Source organism: Castanea sativa, chromosome 7 (genome assembly GCF_040712315.1).
Source record: "Castanea sativa cultivar Marrone di Chiusa Pesio chromosome 7, ASM4071231v1".
Lineage (NCBI taxonomy): Eukaryota > Viridiplantae > Streptophyta > Magnoliopsida > Fagales > Fagaceae > Castanea > Castanea sativa.
In genome coordinates this window covers 46343548-46349972 of record NC_134019.1, presented here as the reverse complement: position 1 = coordinate 46349972, position 6425 = coordinate 46343548, and positions in this window count along the sequence as shown.

Here is a 6425-nt window from a genome sequence, read left to right as displayed (position 1 = left end):
AGAGAGAGAGAGAGAGAGAGAGTTTATGTAGTGTTTTTCAAGGTGCATGTTTGATGTTGGGTCAGAGTGGGTAGTTTTGTTTGAGACTTAAGGGATGAAAATGTGAGTGAAGGTAAGAATGTTTGAGTTGAAGGTCTGTGACTCTGTGTGTAGAGGATTTTGAAAGATGTTTGATTTTTTCACTTAACAAAGTCAAATAACAGAAACACAAACGAACTTTAGAGCCTCAACAAAATCAAAATCAAAGAACGGAATGTCTCACAGAGAAGAGGATATTTATTTTTTCCCTCCTCTGTGAGACTTCACCTAAAAATAATTTTCTTTCTCACCCAAGAGGCTCTAAGAAATGAGGGTGTAATTGGGGTTGAGAGGGTGTTATAATTTTATATAGAGTGGGAATGTGGATGAGGATGAAAACGAGTGGTTGTGGGAGCCTGGCATGGTTTAATAGTACAACAGAGAAGAAAAGCAGAGATGCTTTGCCAAAAATGTAAAAGGTTTTGAGGAAATGCTTTGTTCAATGAAGTGAAAACTTACCCAAAATAATGAAAATTTATGCTTTCACGCACTTATTGCCTCTGAAAAACGAGTCTCTTTTATCCGTACTGCATACCAAACTATGAATGCAGAGAAATCTCGACCTTGCAAATGCAAAAGAGACAAAATCAATCACGTGTCGAAGATGACTATGAGAGAGAGCTTGCAGAACATGCATTGCTGGTGGCGTGTTTCAATGAGTTTGGAGGTACTCAAGTAAAGTTGTTAATTTGGGCTGGCTATTTTTATTCACTAGGAACATGGTACATGAGAAAGACTAGGTACAAAGCCATGGGAATAATTTGATTTATTAGAGAAATAAAGTATTTTGCTTTGCCCAAGTTTTTAACATCCCTATTATGTTACTATAGTCATGGGCTAACCAAACAATTGACTTACTAAGAAGATAACAATTCATCATAGAAATATATACACGATGCCCCTAATGCTAAAAAAATGACTCTTGATTTAATAGAGAAAATAGATTACCTTCGTTTTTGCATGCTTTATACATCAATCTTTATGTAGTGTATTGCATATACTAGATTCAACTCATTCAAGTTATCAAGTAGTTGATGGAGTAGTATCTTTAAAAGTTTTTATTTTTTACCCGTTTGAATTCATCCAATACAATGGCACACACACCTTGGAGCATTGCTCTTACATATTCAAGTATCCAAGAAATTAGAATAGTGGTCTCTCTATCTCTCCCTCTCTGAGTTAGTATATGTTAACTTGATAACACTGATGAACCTCTTAGAAAGTCGAAATGTGCAGATAAGAGCTACAGTATGGTAAAATATCTACCTTGCTGCAAGAAATCAAGAGTGTAGACCAAGGCTACAAATTTGTTGCAGATAGATGGAATTTCTACTAAAATTACATACTTTTCAATGTCCAATTTAAGCAATACATTGTTTTTTATTTATTTATTTATTTTAATTTTTATGAATCAGATATTTTATTGATATTGGAACAAGAAATACAATCTATACAGTATACAAAGACCAAAACATGAATAGCTACCAAAACTCCTAAGCCAGAAACCCATTCCACCAACAAAACCTACCAAAAAGACAAAGTTAACATGCACAATAATAGCACAATGCTAGAAGATGGTTTTGGATCATAGATGCACTATCCAGTAAGATATTTTCAGTGATATTTCCAAATTCTTTGAAAATAGAAATAGTTGTTATTATTTTTTTAGCCAGAGTAAGATAGATATAATATATTTTATTGGTTAACAGGAATTTTTTTCCCATTTAAGGGTCATAGGCCATTGCCTAATCTATATATCTATATACTAATATTTAAAAGCTAAAACATAATATTTATTGTTGCTATGCTCCTATAAAGCCACATCACAACAACATTTCAGTCCAATTCGGTTCAATTTGGTCTTTTTCGGTCCATTTGCTCGACTTTGGTCCAGTTGGGTCCAGTCTAATTTAAATCGGTCTATTTCGGTCCAGTTTAATTCAATTCGGTCCATTCGGTGAACTGCTGTCCAGTTTGCTCCAATTAACTCCACATTGGTCTATTCAGTCCTTTTAGTCCACTTCGGTCTACTTTAATTAATTTTGGTCCAGTTCAGTTCAATTCGGTTCACTTCAAATTATTCGGTCCAATACAGTTTATTCTATCCATTTCAGTCTATTTAGTCTATTTCAATCTATTCGGTCCAGGATAATTTAATTCGGTCCATTGAGGTCCAGTTTAATTCAATTCGGTCCATCCGGTCATCTTCGGTCCAGTTCAATTCAGTTCAATCTATTTCGGTCCAATTAGATCCACATCAATCTGTTTGGTTCTGTTCGGTCCTGTTCGGTCCTTTCAGTCCACTTTGATTAATTTAGATCTATTTCAGTCCAATTCGGTCCACTTCGATTTACTTAGATCCACTTCGGTTGATTCGGTCCACTTCAGTCTATTTGGTCTATTTCGATTCATTTGGTCCATTTCTTTGATTCAAGAAAAACTTAATTACTTTCTCAAAAAAAAAAAAAAACCTTAATTATTTCTTTGTGGTTTCATGTTGGACTACACTATATATGATGAGAGTGGAATTAATCAATGATTTTCCAATACATGGATAAAGATTTATTTTTATTCTTTATTCTTTATTTAGTTACATTGTGGATTTTAGAAAAGTTCCTGAAGATATCTATATGGACCACAATAGATTCAACTTTTTGTATATACAAGCTATAAGAAATGACCCTCTAATCTTTATAAGACATGCAATAATTAAAATATCATTTTCTTTTGGAAAATTTAGTTCTTGAAAATTGATATCTCTAATATAAATGAAATTATCTCTTTTAAAATATTGTTAGAGCATTATGTGATAGTTGACTTAATGGTTGAGCTGTTACTTGCAAGTGAATATGAGACTCAAGATGATGAGGGAGCTATTAATGTCCTCATATGATCACTGTGGGGGTAAAATGATTAAAATATGCATTTGGGCCTTGGGCCTGATTTGGTGGTGTAAGCCTGTTTGAGTAGAGCCTTTGAGGCCCACAAGCCAGTTCATGCTATAAGGGTTGGAGGAGTTATCCGAGGAGGAGTATCTCCTCGGATGGGTCAAGTAAAAATCATAGGACATGTCAGGGTATTTAGAGAGAGAATTTCGGAAGATCTGTTGGGTAAAAGCGTGATCCTCACAGTTATTGGAAGGAAGAACGTATGAGAAATATCAGAGGAAAAATGCTGCTACCACCGCATTAAAGACCCTGCATCTACCTTCCTGGCCGCATTAATGGAAAAATGACCTCTGAACAGTAATGTTCAGCTTTCTAGCTAGTGTTTGAAGATTTCAAGAAGGTGCTGGATGGGACAAGTATCTAATTGGAAGATCTGTGTTACACGTGGAAGGAGAAAGGAAGAAGAAGATGGATATAAGAGAATAAGAAGAAGAAAGAAAGAGAGGGGAGAGACAAAAACGGTAATTGTAATATTTTGCTTAAAGAAAAAAAGATAATACAAGTGGTCCTCGGCCTATGTTCGAGAAGTGTTTCTTTGCTATCTTCATCTATTGTATGCGTGGATAACGGCAATCCAACCTGTTTTTCTTTTCATCCAATATCCATAACCTAGGTTTCAAGTCCACACTCTACAAATTTTATTGTATAAGGTTCTTTGGGCCTGAGTCCATCTAGTGATTGGACCGTGTACAAATTGTGCACCTACGATCACATTACTCCTTTCAACTTGAAAATGAAACCAATATTCATTCAACCAATATATATATATATATATATATATATATATATATATATATATAGTTTTTATTTAATATATGATTGTTTCCGCTTTCCAATTCATTGTATAGTCCATGAAAAAAATGAGCAATGAAGTCCAGGAGTATAAATCATTAGCAGAAAAAGACAATTAAAAGAAAGAAAAACATCCTTGCCGAAAAGAATATGAAACTCCTTTTCACTTGAAAATGAAACCAATACTAAAAAAAAAAAAAAAATCAATATTTTATTTTATATAATTTTTCAGTTTTCCAGTTTTCAGGAGTAGAAGTTTGAAATAGATAGAGTCAGCAACTAAATTGTTTAATCCAAATGGATGGTTTTTTGTGTGTGTGTGTGTGTGTGGATAAATCATAAAAATTAGCCTTTGTTAACTCAAGTTACTCAACACGGTTTGGATTTCAAGCTTCAACCAGAGTTTTTAATCAACTTCAAAGCTATCAAGATTCGATTTGTCTTTAGAATTAGAGAATACTATTAAGTATTACAACATTTACCAGTTTTTTAAAAAAAGAGTATTAACATTTACCAAATGTTGCTGACATTCGCATGGGTAGGCTCAGAAAGTCAGACCTCGCTTGTTTCAAGCAACGAAAATCTGATGTCTATGTCATGTTCTAAGTTTTCACAATAAATCGAGGTAGGTGTTGGCTCATTCCTTAAGTCACAAACTCACAATACTAATTTATAAATTACACACTATCTTTGTTAAAATTCAATTCAGTCTTATAAATTCTGATGCATTCAATTCAGTGCTATAATTTTGATCTTTATATATTCAATGTAGTCCCTTTTATTACTGTCTATCTAATAAATTGCCCTGTTAAACGCATTAGAAAAAGTTTTGTTTTCTCAGGGTATAGTGAGAACGAAAATGGAAGAGAAAATGAATTCATTTTCCTTTTTTTTTTAGCCATAAAACAACAAAAAAATTCATTTTTATGAGATAATTGATTGAATAATATATATTTTTTATAAAAAAATCATAATATATTCGCTCTTTACTTATTAAACGGCATGGCTATCCCAAAGCAACAAAAGGCAACAATATTACAGGAACAGTAAAATGGAGATAAAGTCATAAAACATGTCGTTGAATCCAAACGACATGCATGGACATCAAAACGTACAGCTAAAAAATCAAATATCTTTAGTCAATGAGCAGTAGGGGAACAAAATTCACGTTCAATGAACTAGCATAAATTGAGAATCAAATAGCTGTCAGATTCTACTATTCCCTTATTAAAAAATTAACACTAGCCTTAATGGATAACAAAACAAAACAAATAATTACATAGATGACAATGATAGATCTCAATTAAAATTGGTGAAAGAAGGATGGTGGTCTTATTCTAACTTTGTCATAGTTTAACAAGACCCAAACTCTTATTTTTGTATAAGTTTATATGCAAAATTTAAAAGAAAGAAAGACCATACTAGCAAGTTATGGACTTTTGACTAACGTTCGGGTGACTTAGTTGATAAGATAGCGGGTCAACAAGTTTCAGGACTTGGGTTTAAGCCTTAACAATTAGTAGTGTGTTGGTGCTCCTTTTCATTCCAAATGGTCCGAAGAATAATAAGTGAGTTTCTCACGTACTAAGTATGGGGTCTCGCTCTCGCTCAGGAATAAATAGGGTATTACTATAGTTACACCTAGGTAGGGAAGATTCATTGGTCGCCCTTCTACCTTTCTTTTCTTTTTCTTTTTTCTTACAAAAAAAAAAAAAAAAGAGTTATGAACCCTTTGTTTACCAAAAAGGGAAAAAAAAAAGTTATAAACCCCTTGATATCAAGTAATTGGTCTAATAGTTATTAAGTTTAAGAGTCTCTGTAAACTCTACCCAACATCTTAGAGCAACTATTAAATGATTCATTCAAGTAATTATGTAGTGAGTGTGAAAAAATAGGTATATAATATATACCCAGATATTATCAAGTGCTCGATAAGTGTTGGACATTTTGTCGAAAATTTAAAAACGAAGCTATGCACCCTCTGTATGGGTAATGATATTTTATTTTGTACATCTATAAACTATCTAACAGGGCCCCATATAACACAATTTCAAACTTTGATTCCTATGGTGTCCAGTCTAAGTTGTTAAATTTTCATTTCTTGTAAGGTGTTTGCGAAGAACGCGCTGGAGTGAGTGAAGTGATGATAGTATCTTGTGATAGTCAATTGATAAAAAATGAAATATAATGACCTTTGCACAACAAGTCGATAAGGCTAAGGCCTAATTTATGGGATATTCTCACTTTCCTTGAGCATATCCTCCCTTTCCTATTATTAAAGTTTATAGAGGAAAACTTTAGCAAAAAGAAAGTTCATAGAGGAAATTCATTTTAAAAAGGTAATGCTGTTAAAAGACTGAAGTGACATTTCCTTTTTACTAAGCATGTTTTAGGGTCTTGATATGGACATGGTGCTTAGAAGCAAATATAATATGTGATTATCTTTCAGGATGGTATGACTTATTGGTTTTGATATGGCATCTATCATGTTAGTTTGCGGATCATATGTATTATAAAATAATTTAACTAGTTTCTAAACCTGTTTTTTCTTCTCTCTTTTTATTTATTTATTATTATTGAGCAATGCTAGGCTTAGTTTAATAAAAA